This window comes from Diceros bicornis, chromosome 26, assembly GCF_020826845.1.
Source record: "Diceros bicornis minor isolate mBicDic1 chromosome 26, mDicBic1.mat.cur, whole genome shotgun sequence".
NCBI lineage: Eukaryota > Metazoa > Chordata > Mammalia > Perissodactyla > Rhinocerotidae > Diceros > Diceros bicornis.
The window spans coordinates 6,397,787-6,425,783 of NC_080765.1; the positions used below are offsets into that span (position 1 = coordinate 6,397,787).

Sequence of the window (27,997 nt, forward strand, 5' to 3'; positions counted from 1 at the left end):
TGAAGGTGAGACCTGAAACTATAAAACTCATAGAAGAAAATATAGGCAACACACTATTTGACATTGGGTTTAAAGGAATCTTTTCGGATGACATGCCTACCCAGACTAGGGAAACTAAAGAAAAAATAAACAAGTGGGACTTTATCAGACTAAAGAGCTTTTATAAGACAAATGAAATCAGAATCAAGATGAACAAACAACCAACCAGCTGGGAGAGAATATTTGCAAAACATACATCTGACAAGGGGTTGATCTCCATAATATATAAAGAACTCACACAATTGAACAACAAAAAAACAAACAACCCGATCAAAAAATGGGCAGAGGAAATGAACAGACACTTCTCCAAGGAAGATATACAGATGGCCAATAGGCACATGAAAAGATGCTCAACATCACTAATCATCAGGGAAATGCAAATCAAAACAACACTAAGATACCACCTCACGCCCGTTAGAATGGCTATAATCACCAAGACAAAAAACAACAAATGTTGGAGAGGATGTGGAGAAACAGGAACCCTCATACACAGCTGGTGGGAATGCAAATTGGTGCAGCCTCTATGGAAAACGGTATGGAGATTCCTCAAAGAATTAAAAATAGAGATGCCCTATGATCCAGCCATCCCACTACTGGGAATCTATCCAACGCACCTGAAATCAACAATCCAAAGAGGCTTATGCACCCCTATGTTCATTGCAGCATTATTCACCATAGCCAAGAAGTGGAAGCAACCTAAGTGTCCCTCGACTGACGATTGGATTAAGAAAATGTGGTATATATATACAATGGAATACTACTCAGCCATAAAAAAAGACAAAATCGTCCCATTTGCAACAACATGGATGGGCCTGGAGCGTATTATGTTAAGTGAAATAAGCCAGAAAGAGAAAGACAAACACTGTATGATCTCACTCATATGTGGAATATAAACAAACACATGGACAGAGAAAACTGGACTGTGGTTACCCGGGAAGTGGGGGTGGGGGGTGGGCACAAGGGGTGAAGGGAGTCATATATGGGGTGAAGGACAAACAAAAATGTACAACCCAAAATCTCACAATGTTAGAAACCATTAAAATATCAATAAAAATGTAAAAAAAAAAAAAAAAAAAAAAAAAAAAAAAAAAGAATGCAATACCTTCTACAATCACAACAAAAAGAATAAAACACCTAGTAATAAATTTGACCAACGAAAGGAAATATCTATACACTGAAAACTATAAGACACTATCGAAAAAAGTAAGAGAAATGCCTCCTCATTACTTAAATTGTTATTTTCCCTTATCTTCCCTTATTTTCCCCCAACCTTTCTCTCTCTCCCTTTCCCTCTTTCTCTCCCCCATAGAATAGCTTACATCAGATGATTTACGTGGGCGTATGATGCTACTCTACTATAGTATAATCACTGATTTCCTTGTCTGTCTCTTCCACTAGGCTATAAATTTCTTGAGATTATACCTATGTTTATTCAATTTGATTCCTCAATGTGTGCTTACACGAAGAAAAATTGTGGATTTGGGGAAAGTAATAATGGTATTGTGGTTATGTACTTTTTAAGGAGTCATTCTGTTTTGGAGAACATTCTGGAATAGTTACACGTGATGTGCCTTAAAATAACATGTGAATCAGGACAAGAGTAGCAGTGTGTGAGGATGATGCAGCTGACACACACTGATGGTTGTTGAGCTGGTGGTGGATCCATATAGATAAATTAAAAGTATTACATAGACTTGTATCTATAGAATATGCTTGTGTGTGTCAAAATATACTTGTCAAAATATTTGATACATAGTTGTGTGTATATCAAAAATTCTCCATAATAAACATTTTTTAACATTTGGAATTCTCACCGTCTGGCCCAGTCCCTGAAACACATTAAACACTTACTGTCTCTTTGATGACTAAAAGCAGTACATTGAGTGTTCCCTTTTATGTTCGTGAAGCTACAGGAAGAGAACCTGATGAGCTTGGAGGAACCACAGAGGTCCTCTGGTCCAGAAAACAGAGCACTTGGTCAACCTCAACTTCTTCTTCAGCAAGTGCTATGTGTAGACGCTATGCCAGCATTAATGACGCTATGCCAACAAGACAAGGTCCTTGCCATCAGGGAGCTTATAGTCAGGAGTTAATAAAAGTCTAGATCCCAGCTAGTGCCCTAAAAAGTTCATTCCAAATTGTGCTCACCGATGCAATAAATGCAAAAGCATCAACTCTTTCCAGAGTTCAAGCTGTGCCCAAAGTCACACCTTGGCTCTGAGTTCCAAAAAGGTCATGCTCAAGACCCCTCCCAGGAGGATGTCTGAGAGTCTAGACAGCAGAGGAATTCCCTTTAGAAGGGTCACCCAATACTGAGTAGGGAAGGGAGCTGGCACGAGACTGCAGCCACAGACATCACGGGGGACCTGTGCTCACGTTCATCCTCAATGAGGCTGCTTAAACCATCAGGATGAGGACCTCTCAGGTCATCACCTCACTCGCACAGTAATGCTAGAGGAAACAGCAGCAATGTTTGAAAAAAAGGGATGTGGGAATGTGGGTGGTAAATTAGGAGAGCTGAAGAGAAAAGCATAGAAAAATATAAAGGAAAAATGAGCCTATATTCCCCAAATCAGATAATGGTTTAGTAAATTATAGCAAATGCATGCAATCAAGCACAAATATTTGTACTATATATCTAGTAAAATAGGATGTTGTTTATAGTTTACTGGTAAATAAAGTAAGCAGTTCAAAATCAAATAAAATATAATACCATCCTAATTTTTTAAAATCTCTATATGCATAGAAAAATGTTCATAAGGATATATATTTCTTAAGAAATTGGAAATGTGGGCAGCTATAATTTTTTTTCCTAGTCTACAGTTTGTAAAATTTTGACAACAACAATGACCACTTTTGTAATAAAAAAAATCTACTGAAAATGAAAAGAGGTACAAATAAAGGATCGTACAACCAGACATCTGTCATCTAAACTAAGAGATATCAGACTGATTGAACCTCTATGGTCAGTGTGGATCCCCGTTCCCAGGGGCCCTGTACCATTCAGGATGGAACTCCTCAGGCTCTGGCCAGAACTCTGAGGCTCAGTGAAGAGAACGTTTGGGCATCATCACCACTGTCCCTTTGGGAATGACCACCCCATTGATCGCCACATCTTTTTGCAGACCCTGTGTGCTCTGCCAGCAACTAGGAATAATCTGAGAGATTCGTTCAACACCATGTCAAGACATTCCATTTGTACCAGAGCATAGTATGCGGGAGGTGCCTGGGAAGCAAGAAACAGATATTGATAAATTGCGATTTGCCATCAACTTTCCACTCAGCCTACACAGTACTACTGAAATGGAGTACTATTCTTTAGGAGCTCAAAAGAATAGTTTATTTTAATAAAGGAACTTAGCATTAAAGACATTTTAATATCTATCATGTCCTTTGACCTGCTCAATGGCCCATTGAGATGCATGGAAGAGCATGGACTCCCAAGACTATAGGAGACTGCCTGGACAACCCCCAATAAAGTCTGAAATCCCTCACATTACCAGGTAGAGATTTTTCTTTCTCATGTGAATAAATGTTGCTAATAGGCTATGACCCTTACTCTTACGTGAAATACTCTCAAGTCACTGTTTCCTTTCAAAAGAGAGGCCATACATCTGCACCAAGGAAAGAAAATGTGTAAAAAAGCAAATCTCCTATTCAACATAAAGTTTGCTAGCTGAAAAATCCTACTTGCTAATTCTTTAGTTTATATATATATAATTTGGAAAGAAACACTGTATTATATAAAAACTCTACAGGGCCAGCCCGGGGGTGCAGCGGTTAAGGGCTTGTGCTCCACTTCTGTGGCCTAGGGTTTGCCAGTTTGGATCCTGGGCACACACCAATGCACTGCTTGTTAAGCCATGCTGTGGCGGAGTCCCATATAAAGTAGTGGAAGATGGGCATGCATGTTAGCCCAGGGCCAGTCTTCCTCAGCAAAAAAGAGGAGGATTGGCATCGGATGTTAGCTCAGGGCTGATCTTCCTCACAAACAAACAAAGAAAAAACTCTATAAATTATTAGAGGAGAAACAAGTTCCTTTCTAAACCAAATATGACAAAAGAAGGGTAAGATTGGATGCTACCAGGGCACGCAATTTCATTTCTAGGGAAAATTATAAAAAAGATTGGAACTCCACTGTCAGCCCCAGCCTCTGTTGATGGAAGAGTCTCTTAATTGTCGCTTCAGCATGGACTGTAAGCTCTGAAGATCTAAGCAAGCCACTTCAGCCACAGAGGCCAGGTCTCTACACAACACAAAGAAATCCAGTTTTGATTGAGATCAGAAAAAAGTGTGGACAACGTGTGGCTATCACCAGGTGTTATATTGAAGAGGCAATATTGTAGCGGTAAAGGTTTGGCTCAGGGGCCAGATAACCTGAATCACAGCTTGGTTTCTTCACCACTAGTTATATGACTAGTGTATAAAGTATTTCATCTCTCTGTAGCTCAATTTTCTGATGTGTTACATGGAGATAAATAGATTTGACACTTCACAGGGTTGTGCAGCAGAGACGTTTACTGGTCTCCCAACAACCATGTAGTTCCCCACATTTGCCAGCCCATGTGAACTTAGGAGAAATCAGCTTTGCAAATGGGCTGTGAGCTGAGGCGATGTATGTCAGTTTGAGGATAAAACATTTGAAAAGCCAGGGAGCAACACTCTAGTTCTTTCTTCCGCAGCCAACAGGAAGGCCTCATGTTCCAGACAATCAGCTACAGAAAGATGGAGCCTCATAGCCTGTATCCCTAGTAACTACGTAGAGCAGAGACTCCCACTCCCATCCTCCACTAACATCCAGTTCAACTCATAAATGTCAGTTAGAAGTAAACCTTTGCTATATAAAGCCACTGAGATTTGAGGGATAATCTGTTACTGAGGCTAAACCTAGCCTATCCTGAGTAATACAGAATTTTATGAAGATTAATTCATTTATAAAAAGAAAGCAATTAGAAGAGACACGTTTTAGTAATAAGCAAATGTTAGCTACTTATGTTGTTATTTTCCTTATAATTATTATTATAAAAAAGGGAGAACACAATGTTTAGCTAGTCTCTGTCTCTAAGCAAACTTTTCATCATATTGCAAACAAAAGAATTCCAATATGGGTTTTATCAGAAAAAAAAAAAGATAATCTCTAATTTGGGTAGGGCCTAAAATGTTTTTTTACCTTATATCTGAAGGACCTGAGACTCAGAAAGGTCATAAGTCTTGTACAAAACCATAGTCAGGACTCAAAGTCACGTCTTCCATTTCCTACCCTATGCTCCTTCCTGTACACCAGGATTTTCCTAGGCTGCAAAGTTTACCCAGGGTAGTAGACTACACTAATCATCCCAATCCTTCAGCCCTTCCTGTGTCTATGACCTCTGCCATCTAACTTTGTCATGCCCTCCCATTCTGACACTGGGGTTGGCCATGTGGCTTGCTTTGAACCAATGGAATGATGGCTAAGTGTGATGCAAGCAGAGTTTTGAAATGGACCCACAGGACTGGGCTTCTTGCTCTGCCCTCTACCATTCCCCTGTGAAGAGTACATACAGACTAGTTTTCTGGAGTATGAGAGATGTGTGGAGCAAATGTGGAGCTGTGTCAGCCAAAGCCAGCCTAGACCAGCCAACAGCCAGACCAAATCAAGTCCAGCTAATACCTATACCCTTGAGCAAGAAATGCATATTGTTAGATGCTACTGAGGTTTTCGGATTTTTACTTGGTATTATTGTGGGAACAGATAGTAACACACCAAGACCAGCACCTTTTTCAAAGATCTTATATTTCTGTGACTAGCATACATTACCTACCTTTTTCCCTTTGTTTTTGTCTCTTTATATTTTTCCTAAATAGTGAGGGAAAGAATTGATGCTTATGATTTTTGCAAGAATTCCCCTAGGAAGTCATGAGGATACGTTCTTTCTAAGGCCTCATCTTCTCCCCCCCTCTCCAGGTATCATCCACTCACCTTATTGGGGAAAGTTGCATCAATCTTCTCCTGCAGCTTCTGCTGGACATTAGGGCGAGTGGCCAAAAAATACATAAGGAATGAAAGAGAACTGCTAGTGGTCTCATATCCAGCCAAAAAACAAATGTAATAGATTGGGCTACAAGCTCCAGATCAGACAGAGCTAAAAGGAGAGGAAAGACATTTTAGGTAAAGCAGGTCAATGTAACACATCACAGTTTAGATGAATAAAATAGAAATGAAACTCTCAACACAATAGGGAAAAAGAATAGAAAAGCAGTTCAGAGTCAAACAGCAAGTGGTTTGTACTCTGATGTTTATCTGACAGAGCCAGAAAAAGGCAATAATTGTCTTAATTCAGTTTTTCCCAAGGTCTATACTATTCTTGAAATCTACTCCTGATTATGCCACTGCCCCCACCAAATCAGATGGGTAATTTAAGAGATAACATTTCTGTATAACATATACAGTGTTATTAGTATGTCCCTTGGAGAACTCTAAAGTACTTTAGCTACAAGTGATATGGAATAGCTTTTACCCTCAGGAAAAACTTAAATTACTCTAGCTAAAATATAGCTTAAACTTTTTTAAGAGAGTGTGCAAAACTAAGGACTAATAGTAGAGAAGATTAAAAGATCATTCCTCTAAACACATTTCAGCAAATTTAAGAGAATAATATTGGAATACAGATAAACTTCTGCTACTCAAAGTGTGGTCCATGGAGCAGCAGCATCTGGGAGTTCATTAGAAATGCAGAATTTCAACTCCTACTCTAAAACTACGAAATCAAAATCTGAATTTTCACGTGGTGTGGTAGTTTGTGTGCACAACCTAGCTTGAGAAGCACGGATGGTACTCTGAGAGGCATCAGGTAACGGAAGACCTGGGGCACAAGTCTTCAAATGGAAGATCTCAGATACGTACAGAAAATACAGAGACAGACAAAATGCTAGAAGAGTGGTGATTGACCCTAATCTGATTGGTGGCATTAAAATAGCAGAAGAAAGAATGTGTCCATATAGGGCATTGGGCAGCATGAGATGTAGAAAAATAGGATCCAGCGAGTGGAGGAGCAAGGCTTATTCAATCACAGGCTGAATGTCAGCTTCTTCAGCACAAGCAGGCTTTCTTTGTCCTGCTTTATGCTCAGCAAAGAGTCCTTGTGTTTATAAGTTGTCCTCCCTTTTCATTCTATCCTGGAAGAAACTAAGCATGATCACACTCTTATCTATTTGCTTGGGACTAGATTAGGAACTTCAGATACTTAGAGCACTGAAATTCACATGGTTGGTATCTGATCCAACCATGTAATTTACAAATAAAACACTACAAAACGAGTGCAAGAAAGGTCTACAAAGTTTTGATTTCCCAATGATGACTTCTGTGATGATGTTGTAAGTAAATTCAACTATCAAATTCTTTCCCCTGGTTAGCATGTACCTCATGATACTCAAAGTTACAGCGGTGCTGTCCAGTATAGTAGCCACATGTGGCTATTTAAATTTAAATTTTAATTACTTAAATTTAGAAACAATTTCAGGTCTAGTTATTCAGTGGCTCTGGCCACATGTCAAGAGTTCAATAGCCGCATATGTCTAGTGGTTACTGTATTGAACAGGGCAGATATCGAATATTACATTCATTTCACAAAGTTGTATTGGACTATATAGTTAGGTGATAGATGATAGATAGATTGATTGATAGATAGATAGATAGATAGATAGATAGGTAGATAGATAGAAGTAGACATAGATGCATTTATAGTGGTGTGCTACACTCAGATCATCCCTGCTCTCTAGAATTGTTAATTATTCGGGAATTCTGTGAGATGGTTGCCAAATCACTGGTAGCTTGAAATTAACCATATGGGAGTATTCATGTCATGGACATAAACTATAAATCAAGGCCTTTTTTAGAGAGAGACAGAGCATGTTTAAATCACTGATTATGGGTAGATATAGAAATATTTGTTTATCAGTTCTGTGTAAATATATTTAATGTTCTTAGCTTTGTCCACTGAGCGGATCTAGAAGCAAAGAAAACCTAGAAGCAATGAACACTCCTAGATCCCAGATTTTGTTTTTTCTAAATACCATGTCTCACTAAAAGGAAGCAGAGTTCCTTCAAGAAATGGTGGATTCCAGGGCTCATCAAGGGAAATAGAAGAGAAACCTGGAATGTCTTCCCTCAGAAAGCAAGGAAATGCTCACAAAATAACCTGTGAAAAGATACAGGATAATCTACATACTACAATGGTGGCTATACATCATTACACATTTGTCAAAACCCATAGAAAGTACAACACCAGGAGCGAACCCTAAAATAAACAATTGACTTTGGGTGATAACATGTCAATGTATGTTCATTGATTGTGACAAATGTACCACTCTGGTAGAGATTTCTATAGTGGGGGTGACTTTGTGTAGTTGGGGGAAATGGGTATATGGGAAATCTCTGTGCCTTCCACTCAATATTGCTGTGAACCTAAAGCTGGTCTTAGAAAGTCTATTGAAAAAATAAAATTTTAGAAAAGAAGAAGAAAAAAGGATACAGGAGTCCACTTGAAAGGGCTTCCAGTGGAAAACCTGAGAGAATTTGAGCATCAAAAAAACAATGATATAAGAGAGTAGAATAGTAATATATCATCATATTGATATAAATATATAAACAAATAAATAAATGAGGGAGAATGGAAACCTCTCCTTACAATGGAACATCAACTCAAATGTAGAATAAATGATGCAATTAGAAAGTCATCACTTTGCAACCATAATAGTAATAACGGTTTTGATCTAAAAAGGATGATAAAACTAGCAGGTGAAATTTGAAGAGGAACAGAATATTTACAAAGTCTCAAAGGCTTCCCCCATAGGTTACTTATTAACACAAATGGAAAAATGAAAGTTTACAGTACATTAAGCTAGTGAACACAACTTTAACCAAACGTCCAAGTTAAGGTCACCAACACTGGGGCAATGGGCCTCTTGATGTGATGAATACTTGATGCAGATTTCCAGGTGGAGTTTCTGATTCAGTGGGTCTGGAAGAGGCCTGAGAACTGACATTGGAAACAAGCTCCCCAGAGGTTCTGATGTAGGTGATCCACAGACCACTGACTGGCTTTGGGGCATGAAATACTTGTTTATGGTTGCTCTTTAAGATTTGAAGGAAATTGTGCCTGCATGTTTCTGGAAAATGCTTCTGGCTACCACTTATATCTGAAAACATCTTTCTTCAGTTTGCCTTAAATTCTCATCCGTCTAGAAAATTCCTGCATGTTTTCAGAAGTATCCTTTCCCTCTGAGCTTCCCCACAGTGGCCCTCTGACACACTCCTTGGTTACTTTTGTGGGTTACCAGTTCTTTGAAATTCTGGGAGTTAATCATCAGCTGAAGAAAATCCATATGGTGCTAGAAGGAGATAGAGACATTTCAATGACATACACTTACTTGTGAAGTCAGAAATAAATCAGGAGTGTAGTACTTGATCTCTTTTCTGAGAATATGGCCCAGCCCCTTTAAGTCCAGAAGTCTAACTGTTGCCTGAGTCATCAGTGAACAGAAACATCCAGCTACAAATCTTGGAGAGTAGGATGTTCCCCTGAGATAAATCCAGCCATCATGTCCAACTGTTCTTTGATTCTCACTCTGTCTGATCTTGGATTCTCTGGCTTTTGAACACAGCTCCTTGGCCAAAGAGTTGTCTGCCCCCTCGCCTGTCATGCCTGCTGGCTCAGGAGGAAGTCTCTGACTTCAATCTTTTTTCTCTTCAGTGTTAATTTTTAATGAATGGCCATATAGATCAATACTCTGAGATTTTCATAGTTCATTAGAAGCTTTTCTCTGAACATCTTCAAATGCCCCACACTCCCAGAACTCTACACAATCTTCAGTAACTTTCTGGGGGTACCCAGGCCTGTCTCCCTGACCTGCAGACACCCCTGTGCTGGTCTCCAGACTTCATGAAGGCAAATCTGTGTTAGAGAGCTTGAAACTCAACACCCAAAGAAGATTCCAGCCCACTCCAGACTATGAGAGAGCTCTACTTAAACTATACTCCACAGGTAGCCTGATCGGGGTTTCCATTGGGGAATGTGTAACATAAGAGGCTTGGAATTGAAATGATTCTTTGCCAATGTAAGATCTGGGGAAATTATAATACCAGTAATTAATTTTCAAATAGAAATTTTTATCCTTTGACAAAGTATTGCAGAGAAGTGGTAAAGTTTTTACCTCAATAATATTCATGCAGTGACATAGTAATTGTCATGCCTATCATTAAATTTTAAACATGGCCCTCTGACTCATTTTCTTCTCTCCCTCCCCAACTTCTGCCTTCTTCATTTGTGCCAAAACGTTAGAAGTCTCCTGCTCTAAACCAAAAGATCTCTACCACCTGAAAAAAATCTAGAATGAAGTGCACAAATCATATGTGTACAGCTCAATAAATTATGAAAGGTGAACACCTTTATGTAACCACCACGAGAGTTTACCTTTTCTTTATCTTTGAAGCGACTTTCTTTCATCTTTTTAAACAGATTTTATGAAAAAATCTGTAATGCTTTTTGGAAATACACAGATATTTAATACTCCAAAAACTGAGGTAAGAAATGGAAAGAGCACGATAGAGGGAAAAAAAGAAAGCACAATGAAAATGTAAATTTTATCTGGAGCAATTATAATTTCCTCTACCAATCAGAAGAGTAAAAGACAACAGGCTTCTGAACCAGGAGCCATTCCCTCTATCAACTTTGCTCAGATTTCCAAGCCAGTGGCTGAGCAAGGGTAAGTCCACACATAGGGGCTATCACTACAGCAGTGAGATCAGTGGCCCTCTGCATCTTTGGAGTAACCAAAAGAACAGGATTACATTTCCTGACCTCTTAGCCTTTTATCCTTTGGACTAGCGTCTCTTTGGATAAAGCAGACCACAGTCTGATACTTTAATTAATTGTGCAGTTCAAGAAATATGACTCCAGGTAGAAATAATACATGATGTCTTTTAACCTCAATGAAATGAAATCAGAAGTCAATAACAGAAACAAAATTGGGAAATGAAACAATACACTCCTAAACAACCAATGAGTCAAGGGAGAAATCATAAGGCAATTAGAAAATAAATTTGAGATAAATAAAAATGAAGACAGTATACCAAAAATTATGGGATATAGCAAAGCAGTTCTCAGAGAGAAATTCATGGCTATAAATTTCCACATTTAAAAACAATAAAGATCTCAAATCAATAACTTAACTTTCCACCCTAACAAGCTGAAAACAGAGGAGCAAACGAAAGCAAGCAGAAGAGTGGAAATAATAAAGATGAGAGTGAAACTTATAGAGAATAAAAAAAAATACAGAAAATCAATGAAACCAAAAGCTGATTCTTTGGAAAGAACTTTAACTAGATTGACCAAGGAAAAAGGAGAGAAGATTCAAATTACTGGCATCAGAAATGAAAGAGGAGACATTACTAATGACACCAAAACACTTAGAAAAAAAACTATAAAGGAATACTATGAACAACTGTAATTAGATAACTTAGATGAAATGGACAATTTCCTAGAAAGACACAAACTACAGGAACTGACACAAAAAGTAATAGACAATCTGTGGTGGTTACCAGAGGCAAATGTGGTGAGGGGAGGTTGAAAGGAGTAAAGGGGCACATGTATAGGGTAACTGATGGCAACTGAACTTTTGGTGGTGAACACAATGCAGTCTACACAAAAGTCAAAATATAAGGATGTACCCCTGAAATTTATATAATGTTATAAACCAATGTAGCCTCAATAAAAAAGACAAGCTGAATAGACCTACAACAAGTAAAAAGATTGAGTTAGTAATTGAGAACCTGCCCACAAAGAAAAGCTCCGGCCCAGATTTCAATGGGGAATTCTACGAAATATTTAAAAAAGAATTAACATTAATTTTTCACAAACTCTTCCAAGAGATAAAAGAGGAGGGAACACTTCTAAACTCATTCTACAAGGACAGTGTCACACTGATACTAAGACCAGACAAAGACATCACAGGAAAAGGAAACCATAGACCAACATATCTTATGAACATAGATGCACAAATTCTCAACAAAATACCAGAAAGCTGAATCCAGCAACATATAAAAAGAAGTATACACCATAACCAGTTGGGTTTATTCCAGGAATGTGAGATTGTGTAATACACCAAATCAATAGAATAAAAAACAATAACCACATGATCATCTCATTAGATGCAGAAAAAGCATTTCACAAAATCCAACACCCCTTCATGTCGTAAACACTTAACCAACTAGGAGTAGAAAGAATTTCCTTAACACAATAAAGGGCATCTACTAAAACAAAACAAAACATACAGTTAGCATCATACTTAACAGTGAAAGATTGGATGCTCTCCCCTAAGGTTAAGAGCAAGACAAGGATGCCTCTCTCTCTCATCATTTCTATTCAGCATTGTACTAGAGGTTCTAGCCAGAGTAACTAGGCAAGAAAAATAAATAAAAAGGAGAATGAAATAAAACTATCTCTATTATCAGATGACATGACCTTGTATATAGAAAATCCTAAAGAACTATTCAAACAAAAAAAGAAACGAAGTACTGATACATGCTACAACATGCATGAACCTTGAAAACGTTATGTGAAATAAAGAAAGCCCGCCACAAAAGACCACATATTGTATGATTCTGTCTATATGAAGTGTCCAAGCTAGATAAATCTATAGAGGCAGAAAGTGAATTAGTGACTGCTTAGGACTAAGGAGAGTGAGAGGTAGTAGTTAAAATATACAGGGTGTCTATGTTGATAAAAATGTTCTAATGATTGACTGTCGTTGGTTGAACATATCTTTTAAAGTAGCAAATTATTTTTTTCAGTTTTATTGAATTATAATTGATACAGTACTGTGTAAGTTTAAGTACAGCAGAATGACTTGCCATACACATATTGTGGAAAGATTAGCACAGTAAGGTTTGTTAACATCCATCACCTCTTATCATCACAAAAGAAAATATTTTCCCTTGTGACGAGATCTATTAGGATCTACTCTCTAGCAACTTACAAATATATCATACAGCAGTGTTAGCTATAAACATTATGTTGGACAATACATGCCCAGTGTTTATTTATCTTATAAGCGAAAGTTTGTACTTTTTGACGACCTTCCTCAAATTCCCCCACCCTAAACCCTGCCTCTAGTAACCACAAATCTGACCACTTTTCCCTATGAGTTTTTTTTTTTTTAGATTCCACATATAAGTGAGATAATACAGTATTTTTCTTTCTCTGTCTGACTTGTTTCACTTAGCATAATATCCTCAAGGTCCATTCATATTGTTGCAATGGCAGGATTTCCATCATTTTTATACCTGAATTGTATACCATTGTATATTTATAAGGCATTTTCTTTATCAATTCATCTGAGGATGGATACTTAGGTAGTAAAAACAATTCAATTGTACATTTTAATTGGGTGAAATATATGTTATGTGAATTTTATCTCAATAAAGCTGTTGCAGAAAGAAAACAAGGAGGGAAGGAAGGAAAGAATGGAAGGAGGGAGGGAGGCAGGGGAGAAAGAACGAAGGAAGGAAGGAAGGAAGGAAGGAAGGAAGGAAGGAAGGAAGGAAGGAAAAGTAAAATAGTAGTCCACATACTTATTGAGAGAATGAATGGGTCAAGGAAATCAAATCTTAAGAGCTTCTTGCAAATTTCCACAAAGGGATCTTGAAGGCTGTTGAGGGAATCGACATTCACTCCAAATGATGTGCTAGTAATCACAGCCATGCTGTAGGCCCCAAAGATGCTGGGTAGAAAAAGAAAGACATGGAAAATTAAAATCAGCACCTCTTTCCTCTCCTTATCCAACACATGCAGCAAGAAGTGCATGTAAACTCATTTGCCCAGGCAAGACAAGTAAAAGCCACACACATTCAGAACCTTCTGATGGATCATCTGAAGAGTCTATGCTACCGTCACTCTCAATCATGAGGGGTTTATCAGGTTCCAGTGATGCAGTTGGCCCTGGCTTAGGGGTGATGGGGATACTAAGGCATGTTAGACCCTCCTCTGAGCTGAAGGAGCTGAGCCATAGAGGGATAGAGAAAGAAGGAAGGAAGGAAGGAAGGAAAGAAGGAAGGAAGGAAGGAAGGAAGGAAGGAAGGAAGGAAGGAAGGAAGGAAGGAAGGAAGGAAAAGTAATATAGTAGTCCACATACTTATTGAGAGAATGAATGGGTCAAGGAAATCAAATCTTAAGAGCTTCTTGCAAATTTCCACAAAGGGATCTTGAAGGTTGTTGAGGGAATCGACATTCAGAAAATCAGAATGATCAGAAAATCAGAAAAATTACAATAGTGTGTTTTGAGTATGGGCAATAGTAGGTATATAGGCGCTGTGTTTCAGCAGGACAAAGGGTAGAATAATTAACTCTTCCTACAGAAGTCAAGAAAGGTGACATTGATCTGGGTCTTGCCTCACCACATATCTATGCTCAGAGCTGATTCCCATTTAGCACATTACAGAACAGCAGCACCCTGTTCTGAGTTGCCAGGAACATCATCTCTCCTTCTCTACACCCCTGCTAAGGCTCCTGAAAGAGCCACTCCTCCTCAACTCCAGTGACCTCAGGTTGCCCTGAGAGAAGACTCATTTCTGAAAATGTAAAAACTAAGAATTTTTCTAGTTAAAAAATAATAATAATAAAGCACTCCAACATTGATTTAAGCGATCCCATATCCAAGTGATCATATGTCCCTAGTTTCCTCATGAAAATCCAAGTTCACACCTGTTGTTCCTGCATAATTAAAAATATCCCACTTTAGACAATAGGTGATATGGTCACCCTACCCATAGCCTGTACAGGGCCTTCTCTCTTTTGAGAACGAAGGAAGGAGAAGAGGTGGTAAGATTTAATATTTTGTATTTTTATGGTATCCTCAGCAAAACCATGAAGGGGTTTAAGTTGTTCCAAGTTCCACATTCCAACTTTCCTGCTCTACTCACTGCATACCAATATGTACCAAGTGCCTTTCCTTCTAACTATTCCATAGCCTCTACACTCAAAACTTTGGTACAATCATGTTTCTTCTTTCCAAACTATCTATTTTTGTCTTCAAGTATATCCAAGGTGACAACAAAGCCCATAAATCAATCTTGGCTCATGTACACAGGTAAGAAGACCTTTTCTCTTCTGACTGCCATGCCTTATTGAGTGAGCCACCTCTTCTTGGTTGGCCCATTGGAGTTATAACACCACACACCTACTTCTGTTTGGTCACTAGAGAAACTCAACAGTGGGAATGTTGGCTCCACATCAGGCAGCTGGAGGGTCTCGTGCCAGAGCTCAGAATCCCAGCAGGTGCACTCCTGCTTAGTCTTCCAAAGTGGTAGGCTTGTCTTTATCTGCTTCCTTCTTCAGGTTCCTCACCAATACATCTCCATATTGGCCAATGATGGGGAACATCTAGATAATATACACCACCTCTCAAAGTTAAACTCAGAGACTCAAGTCCTGGAAGCACCTGGCTTTAAGAAACATGGAGCAGTAAGTGAAATTTTATAATTAATCTGATGATGCCTCTTTTAGGACATTAAGATAAAAGACCATTTTTAGGAAGCTATAACTCAGCAAAATACTCCCCGGAAAGGGACTATGGTCTTATTTTCTACCTGATCCCAGATGTGTTCCTTAAGTTTCTAATTAAAATTCCTCTTAATTACTTACATCCTTGAGCTTTCCACTAGTGAAGGTTGGAGTCAGAATGTTCGTATTTTCTTCCATTGTTCATCTGCAAACAGTGAGACAGCATTTTTCATAAATCCCACTGGACCAAAAGGCTAGACTCAAAAGCAAAAGACATGTTCCCTTACGTGAGTTTTGAAGGTATCAACAATTGTGGAAAATTTGTTAATTGGGCATCAATTATTCAACAAATATTTAGGGACTGTCTACTTAGCAGAAGGCCCTATGATAGATACTCAATAAATATTTATCCCACATGTCTAGGTTCCTGTGAGGTTGGAGGAACATGCAGACACATAATGTGGTTTCCAGCTTTCATATTCCAATCTCCTTTTAAGTGCAAATGACCCATATGGTAGGGAAACTGTTCTTCCAGGGGAAATAGACAGGAATAAGACTTAGTACATCCTCCAGGGCTGCTCAGAGTAGAAACGGATTGGTGACAGACAGACAGCTAGCCTTGGAAAACTGTTTGTTGCCTCAGACCAGTCTGTCTTTAGATACATAAATAACAAGAGCAATGCAAAAAAAGGGATGTCTTGATATGGTGATTTTTAAAATAAAACAGTAGTTAATACTTAAAAGATTATAATCTATTTGCTATTCTGAAGAAATGGTACAATCACATGGAAATCCCTTGGTATTATATTTTTCCTCAAGAGATAGAAAGGAAAAGAAAGAGATCATTCTATTTCTCAGCCTGAGACTGGCCTACCAAGCCAATCTCCTTGAGACTTTCTTCCATGTTCCAAAATTATATTTTAGTTTTAAAATAGATATCTCCAACACCCATTCACGATAAAAATTCAAAAACTACAAAGAGAGGGGAACTTCCTCAACTTAATAAAGAGCATCTACAAAAAAACTACAGCTAATATCACAGTTATGATGAAAGACTTGAGTGATGTCACCAAGATGGCTGAGTAGAAGACTCCTGCCTCCATGACGCCACAAAGAACAACAATTAGACAGCTACTCACAAATAAAAATAGGTCTAGGAGAGCTCAGGTGTCTACTTAAGATGCTTCAGCAACACAGTGGAGGAAAAAGCCTGAGAATAACTTTGCAAAATATGTAGGTAGAATAGTTTCATTTGCCTGCATCATCCCATCCTCCAGGCCAGCACTGCTCAGCACCAAGAGGGAACTCTCAGCCTGAAAGACTTCTACTTGCTGGGAAAAGACAGCAAGGCAAGTGACCAGTTTCCCCAGCCTTTCATGGCACTGCACAAATGACCTGCTTTGGTTTCGCCCCATCCAGAGACTGGCATAGCTGACACGTCTTAAGACAGCTAGGAACAAAGAAGGGCAGGGACTGCCAGTAACAGCCATGTGGCGGGAGTGACCATGGTTTTCTGTGGCCTGCTCTGCAGAAGACTCCAGAAATCTTGCTGCTGAGAAAACCAACAGCCAGCATAGATGCTGCAGACTCTCTGCAGATTTTGCAGCTGATAGCCCCACAGATTTTCACATTCATAGACTCCAGCTGCCTGAGTCCTGCCCTGTCCCATTGCTCCCCTGTCAGAGCTGCCCTAGCCAGTGCCATCAATAACTCAAGGAGTCTTTGGATCCACGCCAACAGCAGCTCCAGCCTCTATGTCTGAGCATGTGCATAACAACAGCCTAGGGTCCTGCAGCTGCTCAGGTGCCTGGAGCCATCCCTGACCCCTGTCAGTGGACTTCACTGCATGTGCCCACAGCTAACCCCTGCAGCCGCCCACCTGCACACTGCCAGTCTCAACTCCAGTCACCAGCCCCCACTGCACTGCATATGCTTGCACTAAGCCCCCACAGATGAGCATGTGCATAGCACCCACTCTGGCCACCACTGCCTCCTGCCTCAGTCCCTTGCTACTATACTGGGAGGTGCTGCTGAAGACCTCAACAGCCATTGCAGCCACTATGGACCCTCCACAGCTCTTGCTGCCAAGGATCATGTAGTTGGTGATATTTTGAACCCCAGCTGCCTAAGCCAAACATGCCACCATGAGCTGGAGCTGCCCACACTTAGCACCCAGGACCACGAGACTGAGGGCCACAGCACACTACAGTGTGCCCCAACCCACAATCAAGGGTCTTTCTTTACTGAAATTAGTTCATAACATCTAGAAAAGGTGACTGCTCCTCAAATGCACAGACACCACTGCAAGACTACAGGGATCACAAAGAATCAGGGAAACATCACAACAACAAAGGACTATATAGTCAACTTCCGCTAACTAACCACAAATCCACAAATAGCCTGACAAATAATATGAAATAAATGTTCTAAAGAAGCTGAGAGAGCTACAAGAAAACACTGATAAACAATTCAACAAAATCAGAAAAAAATTACAAAAAGAAAATAGATGTTCAACAAAGAGACATAAAACATAAAAAAGAACCGAAAAGAAATTTTAAAGCTGAGGAATACAAAGACTGAACCAAAAAGTGCAACGAGAGCTACAAGGGAACCTCCATGAGGCTGTCAGTGGATTTCTCAGCAGAAACCTTGAAGCCCAGGAGAGGCTGACATGGTAGAAAACTACCAAGCAAGAATACTTTACCTAGAAAATTGATCCTTCAGAAATAAGGGAGAGATAAAGACATTTCCAGGCAAACAAAAGCAGAAAGAGTCATCATCACTAGACCTGCCTCACAAGAAAGGCTAAAAGGAGTTCTTCAAGCTGAAAAGAAAGGACACTAACTAGTAACATGAAATCACATGAAAGTATAAAACTCACTGGGAAATGTAAACATATAGTCAAATTCAGAGTACAGTACTATTGTAATGATGGTGTGCAAATCACTTACAACTCTAGTTTAAAGGTTAAAAGACAAAAGAATTAAAGCTAACTATAGCTAAAATAATTTGTAAATGGATACACAATATAAAAAGATGCACATTGTGACATCAAAAACATAAAATGGTGGTGGGGGTAACAGAATTGAGTTGTTGAGTGAGAGCAAAGTTATACTGTTATCAGATTGAAACAGACTGTTATACCTATAAGGTTTTTTATGGAAGTCTCATGGTAACAACAAAGCAAAAACCTATACAGAAAATATATGGAAAAGATAAAGAGAAAAGAATCAAAGCACACCACTATAGAAAAGAATCAAATCGCAAAGCAAACTGGAATAAGAGATGAAGAAGGAACAAAAGATCTATGAAACACCTGGATTTAAAAAATAGTAATAATATGTCCTTTCAATCAATAATTACTTTAAATGGAAATGGACAGAAGAATAGATAAAGAAAATGTATTTTGGAAAATTTTTCAGCCTTAAAAAAGACAGAAATCCTTCTCCTCATGACAACACAGATGAACCAGGAGGACAACATGCTAAGAAAATTAAATCAGACATAGAAGGGCAAATATCACATGATCTCACTTGTATGTGAAATCTAAAAAAGAAAAGTCAAAGGTGATAGTAGCAGAGAGTAGAAGGGTGGTTATCAGAGGTTAGAGATGGGGGTAGGGTAGGTATTTTTCAAAGAGTACAAACTTTCAGTTATAAGATAAATAAGTTCTGGAGACCTAATGTATAGCATGGTGACTATAGTTAATAATACTGTATTGTATGCTTTAAATTTGATAAGAGAGTAGATCTTAAGAGCGTGTTAACACACACAAGAAATGGTACATATGGGGTGACGGATATGTTAATTCATTTGTAGTAATCATTTCACAATGTATACATGTATCAAAACATCATGTTGCATACATTAAATGTGTACAACTTTTATTTTAAAAAATAAATAAATAAAAATTTTAAAATGCTGAAAGACCAAACGCTTCCCTCGAAGATCAAGAGTAAGAGAAAAATATCCACTCATACCATTCTTCATTCTTATTCAACATCATACTGGAAGTCCTAGATAGTGTAGCAAGACAAGAAAAAGAAATAAAGGCATACAGATTGAAAAGGAAAATATAGGTGTCTCAATTTTCAGGGGACATAATTGTCAATGTAGCAAATCTCAAGTAATATAAAAAGAAAAACATCTAGAACTAATGAATGAGCTCAGCAAGGTTGTAGGATACAAAATCAACACACAAAAACCAACTACATTTCTATATAACGGCAATAAATATTTGAAAACACGTTAAAAACACAATACCATTTATAATCACTCCAAAGAAAATGGAATACTTTAGGTGTAAATTTAACAAAATATATACAGGATCTCTATGCTGAGAACTAGAAAATGTTGGTGAAAGGAATCAAAGAAAACCTAAATAAATAGAGACACTCTGTGCTCAGGGATTGAAAGTCTTGACCTAGTAAAGACACAGATTTTCCCCAAATTGAACCGCAGATGTTATGAAAATCTCCGCAATTTTTGTAAATGTGGATAAGCTTATTCTAAATTTGTATGGAAAGGCAAAGGACCTAGAATAGCTAAAGCAATTCTGAAAAAAAAAAAAATAATAAAGCAGGAGGAATCCCTCCACATGATGTTAAGGTTTACTCTATAGCTACAGTAATTAAGATTGTGTGGTGCTGGTGGAGGGATAGACCCACAGATCAATGAACAGAAAATGAGAAATAGACACACACAAGTAGGTCCAACAGATTTTTGACAATGGTGCAAAAGCTATTCAACGGAGGAAAGAGAGCCTTTCCACAAACGGTGCTGGAGCCATTAGACTGCCATACGCAAAAAAAAAAAAAATGAACCTTGACCTAGACTTCACACTTTATACAAATATTAACACAAAATGGATCATGGACTTATATGTAAAACATAAAACTGTATATCGTTTGGAAAAAAATAGGAGAAAATCTTCAGAATCTAAGGCTAGGTGAAGAGTTTCCAGACTTGACACCAAAGGTACAACCCATAAAAGCAAAATCTATAAATTGGTCTCATCAGAATAAAAAAAGCTTCCTCTGCTAAAGACCCTGATAAGAGGAAAAGACAAGCTACATCTCATGATGATAAAAGAAGAGTAAGAGTGAGCTTTGTGGTGATGGAACAGTTCTGTATCCTGATTGTGGTGGTCATTACACAAATCTACATACATGATAAATTTTCACAGAGCACAAGCATAATTGAGTGCACATAAAACTGACAAAATCTGAATAAGCTCTGTGAATAGTACCAATGTCAATGTCCTGCTTTGATACTGTACTATGGTTATGCAAGTTATCGCCACTGGGGGAAATAAGATGAAGGCCATATGACATGGTACCACCCTGTAGTTTTGCTTTTTGGTAACTTCCTGTGAATCTACAATTGTTTATAAATAGAAATTAAATAAATAAATGAAATTTTAAATCAAAAAAATGGATACCTACCCGCCAGTTTGTGAAGACAGAATAACATTCTTTCACTAGTACTGTTTTGTTCATATCTGGACCTGTGATAGCCAACACAGGCCATCTACCCTCATAAACCCTGTTGGGAAAACAGAGCTGATTACATTGAACAAGCTGGATTCCACAGCAGGAGCCAAACCTAAAAGTCCAGACTTTCATCCTGATGTTACAGAATCCATACTCCTAGAGATGATGGTGGAAATAACATTAGAACATTCGTTAAGTCTAGGTGACGTCATGGGTATTTCCTGTGCCATTCTCCATAATTTCTTCTGTGTTTAAAATATTTCATTATAAAAAGAAAGTTATGTTAGTAAATAGTGGAAGGCAAGTAAGTTATCTAAGAACAAAACAATAATTAATTAAGGAGAGTCCATCCACTCAGTCATGAAAAATTGTAATTTTGAAGATCTATCAAAAACATGAGAAATGCATATGACATAATATTAGATGAAAACTGTAGAAATATCGATCACAATATGTAAAAATGTGTCTACAAATAGAAAAAGATTTGGAATGTTCAAAAAGTAATAGTAGGATTATGAATTATTTCATTCCCCTATTTCTAAAATGTCTAAGAGGCTCTGGACTGAGATTGCCTTCCACCCTGGAAAGCATCATCATAACAACAAGCCTATCCAATGGAGTTTCCAGATACTCCTCCACAATTTCCCATACTCTTTAAAACATTTCTTATCAAAATCTCCAATACCCTGCAAGGAGAAACAAAATTAGATTACTAATATAAATGTATTGAACTCTATCTATAATTGGCATAAAAATTACTAGAATCCCAAGAAATCAGTCTTACTATCTTTCACTGGCAGTGAGAGGGAGCACTTATTCAGAGATGTCTTAGGGGAAATAAGAGAAAATAGAGGAGATATCTGAAATGGAAAATTTCATTTTGAATATTCTCCAAGTATCATAGATACTAAATGACTTACCCATGTCATGAATACTAAGTAACTCCTTCTCCATCTAAAGTGTTTTCTCTTGTGCACGCTTGTCTCTGAAATCAAATAACTCTCTGAATTATTACCTCCATGGACACAGGAGAAAACTGAAGCTGAGGAAAAGTGAGCATGCCCTGCACACTCTTTCATCTCCTTGTTAAGCATCTTTTTCATTTATCTTGTGAGCCCTCTCTAGAATTCAGCAGAATTAGGAGGTTTAAGCCAGAAGTGAACTTTTCTAATTTACCAGATTTAAATAAGTCTAAGGCACGTTTGTTGAGTGAGAAAGTGAGTGAATGAATGAATGGCAATATGGACTTGCCTTCCAGTTTTCCAGCTCAATGTGGAAGAGGAGGGGAAAAGCCACCAGTCCACATAGGAGAGAGCAAATTAAAACACTTGTTCTGAGTTTTCATTTTGTAACTTAAAAAAAATCTTCCAATCACTAAGTTTCAGTTATGATGCTTTGACTATGCAAAAGAAGGTCCAAGAAATATGGATCTTGGGGTGAATCTACTAAAGAGCTGATGGGAAAGGCTGGGAAAGGTGGAAAGGAAATTATTGCTTTTCAGAGGGAAAAATGTATGAAAGTTCTTAGGCAGTAATTTGGCACTGAAGGCCTCAGTTAGGAGAATTGGGATCCGAAACAAGCCTCAGGTCTGTTGGGAAAGGAAATTTAGTCAGAGAACAGGCTGCATGGAATGCTCTGCCTGCCAGACTTCTGGACATGAACTTGAAAACTTCCACCCAGGGGATAGGCACTGGGAGAGGGATCAGCACTGAATTAACCACACAGGCTCCACCAAAATTCACAGTCCATCTGTCACCTAGTATATTCCATTCAGTTATGCCAGATTTTTAATAATGTTGTCAAATCATCTCCCTTCTAGTTGTTTTGAATAAGTGAGTCTGCCTTTGCTTAAAGAAAAAACACAACTCAATGAGTGGTTAAATATTTGAGATCGATAGATCACCAGCACCTTGTCTTGATTATACGCACTCACTGCTGAGACTCACCCATAGGGCGCCTCCTTTGTAGGAAGAGAAGTAAAGCAGAAAGCTCTTGCTCCGTCTCTCAAATCTCAAAAGACATCAACAAGCAGAATGGAGCAATGGATATAACCACAGGGGTTTAGCAGTTCTTGAGAGGATTCAAGTATATGCAAAATAGCTAATGGTAAATACTTGGGCTGCCTAATAAACTGAAGTTTAAAAACTACGCAGGAGGAAGGAAAAAAAAAAAAAGGCTGCCCAAAGATTCTGATATGAACAGGAAAGTCTGACTCTAGTGTACGCAGCTTAAGGAGATACTACTGGGCATTCCCTACATTCTTTTCTCCTAATACTCAGTACGATTGAGTCTTCCTGGCAATCTGCACCTGGTAGAAAGAAAATCCTCTTCACAATGCTCACAAGTTGGAACATTAAGTCCTGTGCTAATTCAGCCAGAGAGCTGGGCTGTCCAACAGAGGCAAAACCTGAGACTCCTAACAGCTGACAAGAGAGCCCTGGGGTAAAACTGGCCATGTGCTGGGTGAGGCCAATGGTGCCATTTCTGGAAAGTGTGAAACCTTAGAACTTCCTCCAGAGCAGGGGCATTTCTATCATGGAACTAAGCTGGAATTTGCAATCATAACAAGCAAAGAGGGATTTCAAACAATACTCACCTTATGATAGCCCAGAACAGTTCCAAAAAAAGACAAAGGTGTCGGCCCAGGAATTCCCAGCTTCTTAAAAAGTCCATGAGTATAGGTCCCATATCTACAAAATGAAAGAGATCCAGGTCACAGGGATTGTGGAATAGGTGCTGGGGCTGGCCAGTCCCTGACTCAGAACTGGGACAGTCAATACGGGGAGGTAACATGTAGATGATAAATAATAACAGCAACTCCAACAGCAATAATTACATTCACTCATCCTTTCCTTTCCTGCCTCCACTGCAAGACCCACAAAAAGTAATGATGAGTAGCTAAAAGCAGCTGAAGTCCCCATGGTCCCAATCCTAGAGTGAATACATGACAAATGTTTCCAAACTAGAAGGCTCCTGAGAGGTTCAGGCTGGAATTCTTCCAGGGAATTCACTCATGTCCATTTAGTAAGTTGACACTCTCATGATTTCAAGATTCTCATTCCCGGTAGAAAGGGGAAAAATTATTTCTCTTCCAATGAGATTTTGCATAACTGCATCCACTCAATAACAGAGAGTTACTGAGAGCCTACCATGATGTTATTCTTACAGTTTTCCCCAAGGCTGTTATGCTTTGCTTTCCCTTTATGTCTTGACCCCATTTTAGGATCTGGGTCTTCTTAAATCTATGTTCAAAGAGAGGCCTTGGAGCCACCCATGCTCTTATTTCTATAGAATGAAAACCAGGTACAAGACTTCCATTGGTCTCATAGAAATGTAGGCATCTTTCTGCTGCACCCAAGTCTCTATTGTCAGGCAATTTGGTATACTTGAGCTAAAGAGAAGGGTGATTGGCCCATATGTTCCCTGAGTGATACTATATAAAGGAACCAATGACTAAAGAATCCATTTCCAGTCCATTCTTCCCCTCATGACATCTGGACCTCCAAACTGTGATACTCACCTGCTACACACAGTGCCAGGAATCTTCTTTTTTTTTTTTTTTTCAAGAAGGTCAGTCACAAAGCAGTTAGTTTACTGCCTCTGTGTATTAACTATCACAAAACCCATTAAGGCTGGTGTTCCCTATGGCAGGCCTGCCTGCAACTTTCATATGTCATGTGTGGAATCCCACAACTGGGGGTTCTGGATCCTTGAAAGACTTCCCACTCCAGTGTTACTGCGAGATGGCAGAATGGAGGAAGAAGAGAGGCTGAGGCTGCTGGCAATCATTTTAACCATGAAGTTGCCAGGCAAATTAGGAAATTATGGCTGAAGAATATGCTATGAATAAATGGTTCAATATTCCCTACAAGGTATGTCAGCTAAAATGTAGGGGGCTACCCAAGTTCAGATACCTTCCTGTTGATAGCAAAAGATGGATAATGCAACATAAAATGAGTAACCAGAACATCTTCCTGAAATTTGAATTAAGACCTTGTCTTTTCTTCTTTGGAGGTTAGCCTTTAAGTCAGTACGGGTTCAAAATATTCTGTATGAATCCAGCAAATCTTATAATATGTGATAAAATAAACTCCCCAAAATTGCATGAAAGGACCTGTGTTTGAAGGACCCAGCAGAGGCACCTCAACCAAGCTCAGCTGGGCATTTGGATCCTTCCTCCAGAACAGGTGATGGAAGCATGTGCACCACCTGCCAAAAATAGGGATGACCTCAGTTAGTGCCACCTGAGTTCCTTTCCTTGCCATCACAACCATGGCAAATCAATTAAACAAATTTCTGCTTCTGAACTTTCAATGTGCTACATAAACTCTCAAGTGAGGGCAAACAATTGAGTGAATGTGTCAGCAACACTGGTCCACAAGGAGAGATCTTGTCTAGTGTCTAAACTCACATGGCTCCATATCAAGGCAGAGAGTGGGCTGTGTGAATTCTTCAGTTTCCCTCCAGCTTTTCTCTTTTTGGTAGAGTAGCACTGCTTTTGGTACAGTGGAGGTGCTCATAAAAAAGCCAATCATTTTAATTGTGTTTACATTGTGTTGGTATAAGGAGGGCATTGTCTACTCTACAGCTACTGACTCTTGGCTGCACCAGTGTCTCTAAGGCTACAGTGTTCTTTGTCCAGTGGTGACAGTATCTAGTGACAGTCCTACTGCCAGACAGACTACACACAGAGAGACTTAGTTGGCATCCCTGTCTCCAGGCTTCAAGCAGATGAGATGCTAATCTTGCTGCCCTATGAGGGACCTTGCTGCCCTACGAGGGACTTCATCCTGACTCGTACCTGAATGTCTCTTGTATCATCACTGGCTCACAGTCCCACTTACTCACTTGCACTGAGAGATGAAAAGAGCCTACCAGGCAGGTATATTTAAGAGCATACGTACACTCTATATCATAGAAGCATATATTTGTACACTGTATTCACATTCCTGATATTATTCTACAAAAGTGAGGTGATTTATGCACCTTTGTAGTCACAAATCCTGAACCAACAGCCCTCTTCTATCCTTCAGAAAGTGCATGCTGGAAATAATCCTATCTCAGTAAAAAACCTAGTAATAAATAGAATGAAATTAAACCACATCAATTAATTTTAAAATTCTATCAGTCAGAAAATATGTTGCCAATATACCCAGAATTACTAACATTTCTTTCAAAGAATTAAAGCCAGATTTATATTTTCTATTTTCACATTTGGTTCATTATTTCCTACTCTCAGAAAGTGAGATTGAGAGAAATGTGACATGGAGTGCCCTTCCCCACCTACACATCAAAAATTACTCCTTTCCCAACCTGCTCCATGATACCAGGATCCCACCATTGAAAGGAATTCCTCTGCTGTATGGTTTTGATTCATCCTCCTGTACTGTAACTTAAAGGAAAAAAAATATTTAAAATCTAAATTATCTTTGAGGGCTCGTGCCTTTGCAGGTTGCTAGCAGATTTCATATCTGGGAAAAGAAATTTCTATACTGATGCTAACCCTCCCAGAGTCTGAAAGGAAAAGAAAACAATTCAAGATTTCTGCCAGGTCTGCTCTGCTCTAAAATTTTCTCATTTAGGGATAAATATTCTATGTATTACAGGATGATGGAATTGATTCTTAGGAGGGGATTTGAGGGGAGGGGCACAGCAAAGAAGGATAAGCTGAGTCTGAAGAGAAGGGCAGAGCAGTCTCCAGCCTTAGCAAAGTCTAGGTGCACCAGGTGCCTGGTGTAAATGACGTGATGCTGGGCAGTGGGAGGGAGGGGGGCAGGGACAACTCGAGTGAGGCAAGGGCTGGTCTTTCTACATGTCTCTTGCAGCAGACACTGAACCCAGAAGGCAAAGATAATGAGAAAAATACACAAGCCACTTCCTCTTGCCTCCAGGATCCCCAGAACTTGGGAGGGGGATGAGGACCCCAATACCCAGGGGCCAGTTGTGTTTAATCTGCCCCTGCTGAATTCTGCTTGATTAGTCTAGTCCACACTGGTATTCAATCAGAAGATAATCCCCAGAACAAATAATGTCACTAAATAATCCTAGCTACAGAAATTGGGAGTGGGGGGATGGAGGGAGTTGCTCCTTCAACATATCTGGTTCAGATCAATAATAACCCCTCATGTGTTTGTAGCACCCAACGATTAAGCAACTTCTCCTTCGTTAACTCTTTTCATCTTCAAAACAGATAAGGGAAATGGGGGCTGACTAGCACTTGAAGTCCACGGTTACAGAGGACGTGAGCCTGGACTGTTACTCACAGATAGAGAAGCACCAGGCTGGTAGCCAGGAGAACCCATGTTTCCATGGAAAAGCTTGGGATCAGGTCCATGGCCACTTTCCTTCTGAGATTCTCTTCTCTGAGTTTTCCTTTCAGCAGTCAGTGCTACTGTGTGTAGACCTGTGGGTACAGAGCTTCCCTTCCAGCCCAGTGGAGATTCAGTGAGGCTAGAAGGTTTATGTGCTGGGAAAGGGGGCAGTGCTGCAGTTGCAGCCAGTAGAAGGGCCATCTGTGCTCCATTTGCAGGAGCCATCTCTGCCCTAACACTTGGCACAATGTCATGGACACTCCAGTTTGACTTCCTTTGAGTTCCTATTCTGTGGGAAATCAATAAACAACTGAATCAATATTATCAGTAAGCCAAAAGTTACAGACACTCAAGTAAAGCTACTGGCCTTCAATCTCTAACTTGCCCTTGACTCCATGGCTGCATGAACTCCGAAATATTTGAAATCCTTCAAACTGGCTAGGACTACAGATCTTTACCCATTCAGTATCCTCTGCCTAGAAATGCACCTGTGCCTCCTAGAAGGCCCCTACTCATTCTTCTAAACCCAGCTCAGACAGAACCCCCTCTGTTAGGGCATTTCCTCACCAATCTCCTTAACAGATATAACCACTTCCTCCTCTGGGAAATTTCTATCTCC

At 39.2% G+C, this 27,997-nt stretch overlaps 1 pseudogene; it reads right to left on the reverse strand.

Annotated features, from left to right (window-relative positions):
- LOC131422901 (cytochrome P450 3A12-like) overlaps nucleotides 1-27,401 on the reverse strand; it is a 39,816-nt pseudogene extending 12,415 nt beyond the window's left edge.
- Nucleotides 27,402-27,997: the final 596 nt, after the last annotated feature.